This window comes from Ambystoma mexicanum, chromosome 1p (genome assembly GCF_040938575.1).
Source record: "Ambystoma mexicanum isolate Mex_15411 chromosome 1p, UKY_AmexF1_1, whole genome shotgun sequence".
In the NCBI taxonomy this organism is placed as follows: Eukaryota; Metazoa; Chordata; class Amphibia; order Caudata; family Ambystomatidae; genus Ambystoma; species Ambystoma mexicanum.
The window spans coordinates 290,458,553-290,471,783 of NC_090921.1; the positions used below are offsets into that span (position 1 = coordinate 290,458,553).

The window sequence follows — 13,231 nt, forward strand, 5'->3', positions numbered from 1 at the left end:
GTAACAACATGAGGCCTCTCAACAATATAGTAGTGCCCCAGTTTCAAGTAGCTTCTGCACAAACCAGATCATGAGGTATGTCTCCCTGTTCATGTTTTTTGTACCTAAAGAAAGTTATTAGACTGGTCTTGAAAAAACATACGTCAACATTGCCGTTTTGAAGTACATTCTCATGATACTAGTGCATAGGGAAAGGCCTGTCTCAACAATATATGCTCTTGCTGCCCAGCTATTTAAATCAAATCCTGCACCCTGTCTCAATATATGCCACTGTTGCCCTCTGTTATGCACCGCGTGGCTCTCAGTGGCCAGCAACTGCACCGTTGCCCCAGACACATAGAAATGTAGACATATATACATGTACAAACACATTCACGCAAACACACATGTAAACACATTTTTTTTTAATGTATGATTATTTTTTTATGAGCCTAAAATCCAGGCATGGTTACTTATTTCAGAACTGACATTGGAAAACCTGAGATCTCCTTAAAGAAGTCTGCAACCTGCGTCTCTTAAGATGTTTTTGACTGTGATTGCCAAGATCTCTCACCATTGATTATGCTAGCAAGGGCTGGTGGTAGTTGTAGTTCAAAACATCTAGAGAGCCAAAGGTTTCAGACCTCAGCCTTAAACTATCATACATGTCTCAATAAGTGTATGTCGTATACACCACTTAGAAGAGCCTTCGTGATAAACCCATCTGCTTGTAGTCATCATTCAACACAGGTATTCATCATGCACGTAACTTTGCAAATCAAACACACGTTTGTATCGCTTCAGGAGAGCTGGTATGTTTTAGAGAAATGGGCTACCCCTGCATTGTTTGCCATGCCCGCTGTCCGGGGCACAGCTACACCAACACCTCTGGGAGTGCATGCACACTACTACTTCAAATAGCGGCTTTGTCAATTGTTAGTGCATGGTCAATGTCCATCTGCATTTTACTATAACCCTATGTAAAACCGAGTGACACTACATTGGGAGTGCCATTCAGTTGTCAATGGGCAGTCAGAATGGAGGTCCTGGGCAATTGTATAGAAACTGTGGGCCGTCGATTTTTGTCATGGCATAGTGCCACCTAACACAGCGAAACATAGCCTGATATATTCTGAGGGACTGCTGCGGTATACAGGTCTTGTGGCTATGCCCTATGCCACAGCAATATGTAGAACCGTATTAGTATGTACTCATGTTTGCATGTGCAAAACATGTGCCAGCTATAACCAGGGCTCAAGTCGAGGGTACACGCGGGTGGACAATGTCCACCCACTTTTTTCAAAGTGTGGACGCCGACTCTCCAGGTATTTTAGAGGCCATGTGTAAAACAAGAAACACTCAGTGGACCTAATTATAAGTTTGCCTGTCCAGTAACTACGGTACCAGTAAGCTTGCCGGTACCGTAGTTACCGGACCAGCAAACTACGAGTTCTGCTCACGGGTTCCTTTTCACCCGCCAGATCTGACCTGGCGGGCGGACCGGCACCCGCAAGCAGACCATGTCGGATGCTCCGGCACCATTCATGAATGATGCCAGTGTATCCGGCCTACCTATTCCCATTCAGCTCTATGTGGCTCCAATGGGAATGGGGAGCATATTTTACCGGCGTCCGGGAATGGGCAATTAGCGAGTCTGGCGGGGCCGTAATGCCCCGGTAATTGTCCATTCCCGGGCACCGGGAAAAAAAATTATTCCGGCGGAAGCCGTGCCGGTTTTACTGGCACGGCTACCGCCGGTCTCATAATGAGGCCCACTGTCTTTTTTTCAATTTATGAATTTACACCGACCTCGGGACTTGGACCACGGTCATTCAGTATGGCATAATAAGGCATAAAAGCTGGAGAAAGAATGCTTTGCAAGGCTATAAACAAAACATGTGAGCAACTGTGGTGTTTCCAAAATGTCAACGGTTGCCCCAGTAATATGTTGGGTAGTTAGGCAAGATATGATAACAAAAACAACCTCAAAATCCTTTTACATCCCACCCCAACAGGCGACCCATCTCGAGACCACTCACCAGGCCCGACTCCAGCAGGGGGTCCGGGGGGCCAGGCCCCCCCAGATCCAGCCCCTGGCCCCCCCTAGAAAGGAGGCCATGTCAGTGGTGTGATACACCACTAGTAACCAAGGGAGTGGGGGGATGGACGGCACTCTAAACATTAATCAGCAACCTCAAAGACATTCTGAGAGGCTGAACTGCAGGATTTGTTTTATTGCCCTAGACAATGATTTATGCCCCCCAGCCATGAAAGTACAAATAACCAGAGAGATGGAGAGCCACACACACCTCTAAGTGAGGTAGCACACATATTCAAGCAGGCTGCCTACAACTATGTTCTCAAACCTACAATCACAATGTTGGTTTCTGTATTTTAAATTGTGTTTATTTTTTGTGAGAATATAATGGTTTTTCACATCATGCTTAATAAAATGGTTAACTGTATCAAGTTATATAAATGACAGGGAAGATGCTTGAACACAGATTTCTGCGCAAGGTGCGTCACCTGACTTGGGGTCCTTACAAATTACATTCAAAGTATATATTCTGCTGCATTAACTACTTGAGTATAAGTGAAAAAATAAGTTTGGTTGTAACAAAAATGTAATTCTGGAGGGGAGAGTGTAGTAAAATCAAAAAGTGATACATGCAGGGCTTTGAATTAAACATTACCACTACCGTTGCTCTGCGCAACATTCCATGACATCATTTCGCAGTATGTCTGTACCATTAGAGAAGGGGACATGCCATTAGCAAATGACTTTTGGTGCTGCCACCAAAAGGTGCAGGTCAGTCTCAATTTCCATCTTCACTGGAACACAAGTAACCACATGGATTTTTAGGCCCTGTGGTCTAGAAGTTTGGGACGGGCTTCTGATATTAGTGACAGGGCCAAGGCTGATATGCAAACATTAGTAATCAAGGCTGGCCAGAGCAATGACGGTGGTTTTAATTGATTCATAGACTTTTTACCTATTAGGTACAACCAGAACGCATGCAGTGAAACACAGCTAGGATGGCGATAAAATGTGAGAAGAACACACATCCTATGGGTGTGTCTGTTCTTTTACCCACCTAATGACTAGCCATGGCTGTGTTAATACCTCACCAGAAAAATCTAACGTTTCTAGAACCCTATGAGAAAGCTCTATAACAAAGTAACACCAAACATGTTGCTGTATAGGGCCTGTCAGTGTTATATCTAAGCATTCTTTTGAGTGTTTAATTACTTAATTATCTGTGTAAATAAGCTCCTGGTGTAATAAAATTCTCTTAATGTGTGTCTTCAGCCAGTTGATTTTATAAGCAATATATTTGTCAATGCTTCTGTGATTGCACTGAAGTCATGTCTTAAACAAGCAATCACATTCCATCCGTTTTGGCTTGCTTAAACGGTATTAAACATTTGCCAGGCAATGCCATCATATGCCCAGTTACTGCCACCATTTTCCGGCTGTTCCCATCTTATGACCAGGTGGTACCCTTATGTGGTGCCCTTATGGAAGTGTCTGGCAAATGCCTATCCATGCCTAATGAAAAGCCCAAGCTGTTGGCTTTGCCGATGCATGTTGCCTCCTGTTTGTCTCCCTAAGTTAATGTGTATATGCCCAGATGTGGGTGTCTTGCTGGCTACGCCTTGGGAATCAAGCTGCACTGAGCTGGTCCAACAAGGCCCTACCTGAAAATTATTAGGCTAGGTTGGCAAGTTTTGACAAGTTTCAGATCTTCTCATGCATACTTACCAGTGGGGCTCCGACCTAAATAGAATGTATCTTTGTTTGGAAGCCTAGTCTACTCTGACAGAATGTTTCATGATTCAAACTGATAAGTACTGACTTCATAACCTTAATCTGTTGAGTAACTTAGAGTTTACAAAGTATGGTGTAAATCCTGGGTGCTGGGTGTTTAGGCAGTGCCACAAATTAAACATGAACACCCACAAAATAAACAAAAAAGAGGAGCGTGTTCTATAATGTTCCAGGGCAAAGTATATAAGGTGTACATCTTTTATAAATAAAAATCAGTATTTCAATATTTACTAAAGAGTACAATCAGAGGTGGATTTCACATTTAGATAAGGGACACATGCCAATGCCCCTCCCCTGCTCTACCATCAGCCCTCACATGCAAACATCAGGGCTGAACAGGCCCTACCATTGAGGTTGTATCTTTTAACAAGTCTCAGAGGCAGATTATTTATAATAGGATGTGCTATGCCAAATATGCTGTTGATACTCAGTGTCTTTTCACTTTATCAGGTGACCACTCCAAAGACACTGAGGTCATTAATACCACATACAACCAAATCCAGCTCTGGATGCTGTATATTGGCCTAGCCCTGAATAACTTAAAAACTGAGATTACTATCCTGGGCACTAGCCCCAAGTGGCGCCAGCTTGATCAGTCCTATTCATCCTTTCAAATCGCAGACTGTCTGCTCCCCACTTTGAAAAAACAATAAAAACATTGGGAGTCACGATTGAGGTCCCATATCAGCAGCCTAGTGTCAAACTCAACATTATATTACATTATACTTTTGGCACAACTCAGACAATTCTTTGAGGCCTGCAGTTGTGCCACCCTAACCAGGGCGATCATTGGGAGCCGCCTGGACTTCTGTGGCAGCAGTCTACTTGGGGTAGACAAAGGAGAGCTCAATCGTCAGCAAGCTGTCCAGAACAATGCAGTTAGGGTCGTTATGGGGGTGCGCAAAACAGATCATGTCTCAACAGCAAACAGAGCATTACATTGACTCCCTAGTACAAAGAGAATCAAGTTTCGTACCCTTTGCATTTCAGGGGCTTACATGTATGGAATAAGCCCTTTTTATATGGCAGAACAGTTGAAATGGCTATCTAACAGCCGTAATCTAAGATCCAATAACACAGGGTTGCTTTTCACCCCAAAGGCCAAACTGGTACAGGTGCAAAATGGATGCTTCCCAGCCACAATTCCTCACTTGTGGAATATTCTCCTGCCTGATGTGAGGCTGTGTGCCAGTCTTCCCAGGTTCAAACGTGTCCTGAAAACCTTGCCTTTTAAGTAAATGGATCCTTGACCTCCACTAGTTTCTCTCAGGTTTCTCCTTAGGCTTCGCTGAGCTTTATGCCTTTTATTGTATGTCATGTCAGCGCTCTTATGCCCCCGGGCCACTATCATTGTGCTTTAGAAATAAATTCAATAAATAAATAAATTAGAAATGAGAAAAGGTAAAAAGGCAGTGATCATTGCTGTGGTACTTAAAAAAATATATAGGGTTTTAAGAAGATGTTTAAGTGTGATTGTTAGGTGATTAGTAATTAAGGGGATACAGAACAAGCTGTGTGAAACAATAACCTTGCCATACATTTCATTTCACTTTGTGTCTGTAAGAGTTTTTTTGTAAATTCTCATTCATTGTTATGCTGGAGTTTGTAGGCTTCAATTCAGGATGGGGAAAATAAATCTACAGTCTTAAGGGATTCTTTTCCAGGTCAAGCAGAGTGGAAGAAGTGGCGCTAAATGCATTTAGCTCCACTTTGTGTGAGCTACAGGATTTTGTATGATTTGCCAAGTGAAGCTGGAGAGCAGATCAGACTTAACAAGGCCCCCCTGCCAAATCCTATTGGCATTCCAGCAGCATGTATTTTTAATTTGGCTGAAAGCCAATGGATTCCTATGAGATCTGCCGACTTTTACACGTGGTAAAAGCGGACAGAGTCAAAAGGAATCCATTGCGGATGACTCCCACAATCATTAATTGTGCAGGTGATTTAAACTTTTCCAGACACGTAGTGGTAAAGTAAAGATCAAAAGCGATTTTCACCTGTTTTAATTTTTACTTTTCCAGTACTTGGTGGAAACAATTAAAATTAATGAATGGCCCCTTTTGCAAAAAAGCACAAAAAGGAGAATTCTGCTCTATGCAGTTCAGGATTCAAAACAAAATGCCCCACCTTAATCTTTTCATCAACATGTTTCTACAATGATGAATACATTGTCAAGATGGTTTATCAAGTAACTGGTGCATTTTTTAAGTAAACTGTATACAATTTAGCATTATTTTAGTTATTGAAAGCCAAACTTCAACACATATTTGTACCAACTTGAGCTCTGCAGATGTTTGGTCAAATATCTATATTTCGGGCTACGCTGAAATTATGGCTTTACCACTCAACCAAAGTGTGTGATCCTTAGCATATTTTTTTAATTTCACTATGCCTTGCCTGTTAAAAGTAGGTGCCCTAGAAGGGATTCAGTTTGCATTACAAGCTATTCCAAAAAACCTCACTCATGATTTAATAGATGGCCAGCACAGGCATTAGGATACACACACACACACACACACACACACACACACACACACACGCATCTAACTTTGAAAATATCCAGGCCTCATTTATTGAACAAAATTGTGTCATTCAATACCAGTGAACACATCAAACAAAGAGTCATCTCAGACAATTGCATTTTATAACCAGTATGTAAACAATATGTACCAGACAATGATGTATAGGGGCATGGCAGGGGAGCAAGACCCGCCCCTTCATGCCATACTCCACCAGGAGCGATACCAGGAGGCTGGAATACCCTCAACCAGCACGGCCTGCCTCCTGATGCAGCCCTTACAACCCTAGCACAGCCTTGCACTCTAAAATCAATAAAATGTGCTGCGAAAATGCAACAAAAATAACATTTTGTGTTTCAAATTTAATATTGGACATGAACCATTGATGCAAGACATTCAGAATGCGACTAATGTATGGGTTCAGTTGGAAAGGAGGGGGCATTTGTGGAATGGGTGGGTGAAGGGAGAATTGTATACATGTGCATGTTATTGGAGGATATGTTGTTGTGCTCTAAATATTGTTAAGATCAACAAGACTACCTGTATTGATTGGGCATGGTATGTTCTGTTCATGAAATAAAAAGAAGTTAGAAAAAAATGTAATTTTGTAGGAATCAAAATCTCCTATTCCTTGCTTCAGTATTGTGGGGGGGTCTGTCTTTCACAACAGGATGGAGGGAGCACAAGCATCCCCTTTGGGGCCCGCTGGGAGTAGCCACAGCGCTCAGGAAGGTATTTGTTTGGCAGACATCATCCATCTGCTCAGCCCTCTCAGAGGAAGAGGAGGAGGCATCGCCCTGAATTCTCTTAAACCAGGCCAGGAAATGCATGCTGGGTGCTGGTGTGAACAGGTGAAAGGGTAGGTAAATGGGAACAGTGATTACGGCAGCTGAAGGAACGTGTCTGGATGGTGAAAAGTGAAAAAGGATCAGATATAACAGAAAGGGGAGAGCAGATGGGAAGGGAAGACAGGTAGATTGATGTTGCAACACGATTGTCCTTGCTTCTCTTTAGCTATGTACTTTTTTTATAGAGGCGTGCAAATGTATTTTTGGAGATCTGCAAAATCTGGATCAACGCCAGCACTTTGAATAGGGTTCTCTTAGACCCACACCCAATGGAATGTGGGCCCCCCTGGTCACAACCCTGGCCCACCCAGATGGAAATTCCTGGAGCCGGGCCTGCCACTCACACACCAAAACCACACACGTTGCACAATGGAATGTATGCCACATGAAGAGACCTGTCTACACTGAGTTTCCCTGTTTAGAACGCTAGCCCACCACTGATAGACCAATGTAACTGGCCACACTCCTTAAAGCACGCTGTCAGACACCACAGATAACACGTGCCAGCTATAACAGCACAGCTACCAAGCCTGAGGTACAGTAAACCCTGATTTAAAGAAATAGAAATGGCGTCTCACAGTGTCGAGACGGGGCGATCCCATTATAGGACAATACGAGGTTGTGCGCGTGCAAACACGGGTACACACTTGCAAGGCACCACCGATAACCACACAATGTATATTAGCAACCTGGTGCATACATTAACCGGTGCTCCAGGCAATGCACACCATATCTAAAACATGCGCCCCACAGGCAGCGCTATCCTTTCAGATGTACACATACCCACATTGCAACAAATCAACCTTCCCTGGTTTGCCCTACTCCGTCGCTAGTCCCCTACCTGATCTCATGCAGAGCAGGAAACCCCACGAACCAGAAGAAACAGCAGAAGTGGGGCAACTCAAGACTGCGTAACGTAACATTGCAGAAGATATTCATTCGTCTCTGGACAGCCCAAGACACTTCTGTGATTGGCAGTACCAGGAGAGGGAATTAAGGGTGGTTCTACCACAATCAATCCATTACACCAGCATCTCTGGAGCACTCTGTGACTAGTGGGACTATATATATATGTATATATATGCCTGCCAAATCAATAGTTACGAGATAGCGGGAGACCCAGTACAACAATGGCCTAATTCTTATCACAAAGGAGAATGAGGGGGTCACCATTTCGTCTCAAAAATCATAACATTTGCTCCATTGTAAAGAAGATTTCTTTTTTTTCAATAGTGTGACCTTACTCACTTCTAAGGACTCCAATGTGTGCAGTTAAAGCACAGTGAGATTCAATTATGTTTCCAGGATCACACACTTTGGTTAAGCAGCGAAGCCAGGATTTTAGTGCACACTGCAATTTAGGCACTTGGTCACGTTCCTTCTGAGCTTTACTTAGTGCACATATTTAAGTATTGACTTTGAAGGACTACAATGATACTGTTTTATAGTGATTACTTAAAAAATACACACATCAAATACTAAAGCAACATGGCAATATATAAATCCGTATAGAAACAAGGTAAAGCAAATAAATAACACTGTGGCTATATTCTCACATTCTGAGTGTACAACTACAAATCCCAGAATGCAAAATAATGCAAGTTCAAACATTTCCTGTTTCACTCCACTGTAGGTTTATCACTTGAAGACACACACTCAAATATTGTTTGTAGTAAGGTCTCCTCAGAATAGAGATTGAACCGGTCACAATATTCCAGCTTGCTGTTAAACATAATGTTAAGAACACTTTATCCAACCACATGGCCCTCCTGACGAGCCAGCAGCTGTAAAAAATGTCCCGGCCTGGTCAAAATGTCCTGGTGTTCAGCCCTATGGAGCCTTGTGTAGGGGTCGGGGGTCAAGTGTCCCCCCTCCCCCACGGTCGGTACACTACTGGATCTCGGATGGTGGGAAGATTCTTGATCACCTGAAGGTGCATTTTGGGAATTTCAGTTTGAGCTGTTTCTTGAATTTGACTGGGTCTTTGGTGGTTTAAAAGATTGGGGGCAAAGGTGGGGTCCTTGAACTGACCAGATTCTGGACCCTATGCAAGTTTTCATAGTGAGCAGATCTGAGATTCCTCAAAGGGATGTAACGGGTAACAAAGTCTGTGAGGCACTGCGGGTTTTCCTTCCAGAATGCCTTGTGGGTTTGTACAGAGGTGCACTCTATGGACTAAGTTACTGACCTTGGAACCTCGAGACCTGAGTTCTAATCCTGGCTTTGGCACTTGACTCAAGAGTTCTGTAATTCTGGGCTAATCACTTTGTCCCCTTCTGCATCAAAACACAGGTAACTGCAGTGTGCTTTCTAGTGCTATCCCAATTACATAGCTCTAAGTATTTTGATTTCCGCACCACACTGTCGGATTTCTGAATTCTGGTCTTAACAATATCCCACACACATTACGGCTAAACGGATGGTCCTCATTCTAACCTTGCTGGTATCCTGGTGGCAAACCCACCAGGATACCGGCAAAGGCTATTACCGATTTTGGCACTCGGTCTGGCGGCACTGCAGCTGGATCCTGAGTGCCATAGTGACAGTGTTAATCCCCATTCATAGAGTCCCACATGACCCCTTGAGGGGATTCGCCGTCATTACCGGCACCAGCAATGCCAGTGCCAGTACTGAGGGCATTTTTTGCCAGTAGGGCGCCTGCCTTACCTCCAGCTGGAGGTACGCAGGTGCCCCACCGGCAAACTCGTAGTTGGCCGGTCAGGTAAAGTGCCGATATCCATGAATACTGACATTTTATTTACCAGATTGGCCGACATAGAATGAGGCCCAATCGTTTTATATTTGAGATGCTCCTGATACAGTAAGGGAATGTTGCAAAGTGTCAAAATAAACCTCACACTCCTCCCAATCCAATTCCCATACCTGGGTCCTGGCGTTCCTCCATTCTACCCCAACACTGTGTTACAACTGTGCTATCAACACTGAAAGAAACAGTGAAAAAAGTGCACCTTAAACAACTACCATTATTTTCAGTCAGAGCCCCCACACCATGCAGCTTTATGCGCCCTCCCCTTTCCATTCACCCACCATTCGCACCCCTTTAGAGACATACCCACACCTCCCTCCAAATCATTACCAGCCCACTGAGCTGTGCCTGCAGCAATTTTACATTAATTAAGCTTAATTACATAAGGCGAATGTTGATCACTGCGGTGCTGGACTATATGGCAGCTCGGGAATGGGACCTCACGCCCCAAGCAGGCTATTCAAATAAACAAAACACGACCAGTGCCTGCGAGATAGCTCAGCAAGATGTGAGCTAGGCTGTTCTGAGTAAGGGAATAATCAGCTCAGCACTGGTCATTTGTCCGGCTCTTGCCGGGTCCGAGATCCGCCATCAGATGTGTGGCCGGATTTCAGGACGCAGCCTGCCTCAGCCCTGACCAGGATTTACTGAGCCCCCAGCTTCTCAGATGGAAGTTGGGGGAAATGTGCTCTTATTACCCAGACGTCATTTGCGGTTCTGCAGGCGGTGTTCGCTCAGCTCGTTTTCTTTTTTTCTGGCCACACCACAGGAAACAATGGCCCACGAGTAGGGAGGTAGGGTGGTAGGGGCGGGGCATAACTGTTGAAAGCAAGCTTCCTACCTGCTGGGCACACTATTGCTTTCCAAATGTGCATATTACGCTTTCATAGGAAAAAAAGAGTCATTTCCAAACTCAAAAATGCTTCGTGCATTCACTTCACTAGTTTTCTTTGAACTGTGCTTTTTTATGGACTCCCACACAAATACTCTGTAATTTGTGTGCCCCATCCTTTGTGTTTTATCACAGGTTATATTCATAATTATGTTATATGCTTGTCAAACTGGTTAATCACAAATGCTTCTTTTGTGATGACAGCAGTTATTAGGAAATTAAATTGTGGGTTCATGGGTGCCAACTTTTGACTGTCACTACAGGGCCAGAAATACCCCCTTCTCCGCCCGGAATATAGGCAAATGACCAGCCAACCCATGCCCTGGTCGAGCACTTGTTTTTTAAATAAGGAATGGCAAAAAGCCGTATGATTAACAAACAGTTTTGAATAGTGAACATCTCAGCAACAGTCTCTCAACCTGCTGAGCTATCCTGGTAGCCTCCTACTGTAGAACGTGTCTATGGATCCCTTAATATGCTAAAAATCACTGCATTACCAACAGTATTTTGCGTGCACCACTGCCATGGAAGTAATCTGAAGTGGAATTGATGTACAGCGCAGAGTTTCCAAAGAAGCAGCATGAAAGAAATAGCACCATTTAAAAAATATTATTTGGAATATTTTGTTTGACCGGAGTCCAACTGCCAGCTCCGCCTCTTCGGAACTCCGTCCCCTCAGAACTTCTCCCCTCCTCCAAACTCCACTCCCACCCCGGCCCTTGTGGGATCCCCCTTCATATTTTTCCCATTTCCACCCCTGGGAACAATAGCAGCTTTTCATGAAAAGTGGAGGAACGCTGTACGCTTTAGTTCCTGCCAACCTCGACCTCTGTATAAAGCAGGGACATGCTGCCTTCACTTATCAGGCACTAGTGCAGCCGAATGGATATGAAGCTGAGGCATGCTCCCTACCCCGCCCCCCCCGACCTTGACACTGTGTTAGTGCGATAGGTTCACACTATATATATTTATATATGTTTGTGGTTAGTTGGGTTATACATGTCACTTCCCAGAAGAAACTGGAAAATACTTGGCCAATAAGGACTTGAAGCATGATTAGAGCATATCAACCCACATCCACGACTAACAGAGTCCTACTATCTGGGGGGAAGTATTGGTTTTCAGAAGCACTAGACATCTTTAGACCACTGAAGCACACAACCCTTTTCGGAGAAAAGAAAGCAGTGGGGTGGTTTACTATCCCCTCCCTACTCCTCTTGTAAGAACCCAAAAGAAAAGAAAAAAAAGCCGCTAGAGCAAATCTTAAAGGAGACATTACAACCGGCGAGACAATGCAGCATACCCGTGACAAATGTGATGCTACAAGACAGCAATATATTTTTTTAAATGTCTCTTTTTGCATTTTTAAAATTAATTACATAATCATTACAGTAACGACCCTTGGTTTGCATGACCATCAATATCTTTAAGAATCAAATGACACTCTTAACATGTATCCATCCACTCATAGCACAGCTATCTCTCAATAACTATTACAAGAAAGAGAGAGAAAAACAGAGGGTCATGCTTCAATGGGAATATAATCCCCGTCTCCCAGAATATCTCAGATAAACATGTCCACCTGTAGAACACACATGTATGAAGGTTTCATAAATAGGAGCACATTTCTCCAATCCATAGGACGAATGAACCTATGAGAACAGTGACCGAATGTAGCATCAGAACCACGTTTAAGGAAAATGATACATAACTGATAGAAACACCACACATTACCCGCTATGTGCTGAAGAAGTTTGGCAAATAAGCGATGCATTCCTATGGGTTCAAATATGGCACTGCCCCATCTCGGTTATTAAAAGCGAGAAAACTGTCCCGGACGCTGCTAAATTTAGTCTGTGTTCCAGTTATCCATCACTATCAACATCCAGACGGAGGAGAATCACGTTGTTCACACCAATAAGCTGTTGCCTACTTATATTAACACTATCCATGACATAATTAAATACAAATGTCTGATCAGGGCGAGGATTGTCTAAAAGAAACACCAAATTGTTCACATTTCGAGTGATGCCAGTAATCTCATTGATATATGACAAGATCTCCTTCCAATACATCTGTGTGCATGGGCAATATGACCACACATGCGTCACTGTGTCTCTGAAATCCAATCCCCTCCAGCACAAATGAGAAAGGGTCATACACATGTTAAGCCGCCTCTCAGGGATCAAACACCAGAACTACCATAACGTGTATGAATGTTCTTTAATTTGTGCATAGCTAGAGGTTTTTATGCTTTGTACAAAATTCGGCACCATACTGTCCCAGCTACGTACTAGTCGGCGTGATTACGCAAGAGACGTGCTAGATCCTTAGCTCAGCGTTCTTTCACCGCTTGTTAGCGGTCTAGTCTTTTTCCAATATGGCAACCCTCTGTTC

At 43.6% G+C, this 13,231-nt stretch overlaps 1 long non-coding RNA gene across 1 annotated transcript in view; it reads right to left on the minus strand.

Moving 5' to 3' along the window:
• Nucleotides 1–12,906, minus strand: part of LOC138569298 (uncharacterized) — a 152,466-nt gene extending 139,560 nt beyond the window's left edge. Inside the window, exon 1 of the long non-coding RNA XR_011303206.1 lies at nucleotides 12,569–12,906. This is a non-coding gene — a long non-coding RNA (uncharacterized lncRNA). The remainder of the gene's footprint in view (nucleotides 1–12,568) is intronic.
• Between the last annotated feature and the right edge of the window lie 325 nt (nucleotides 12,907–13,231).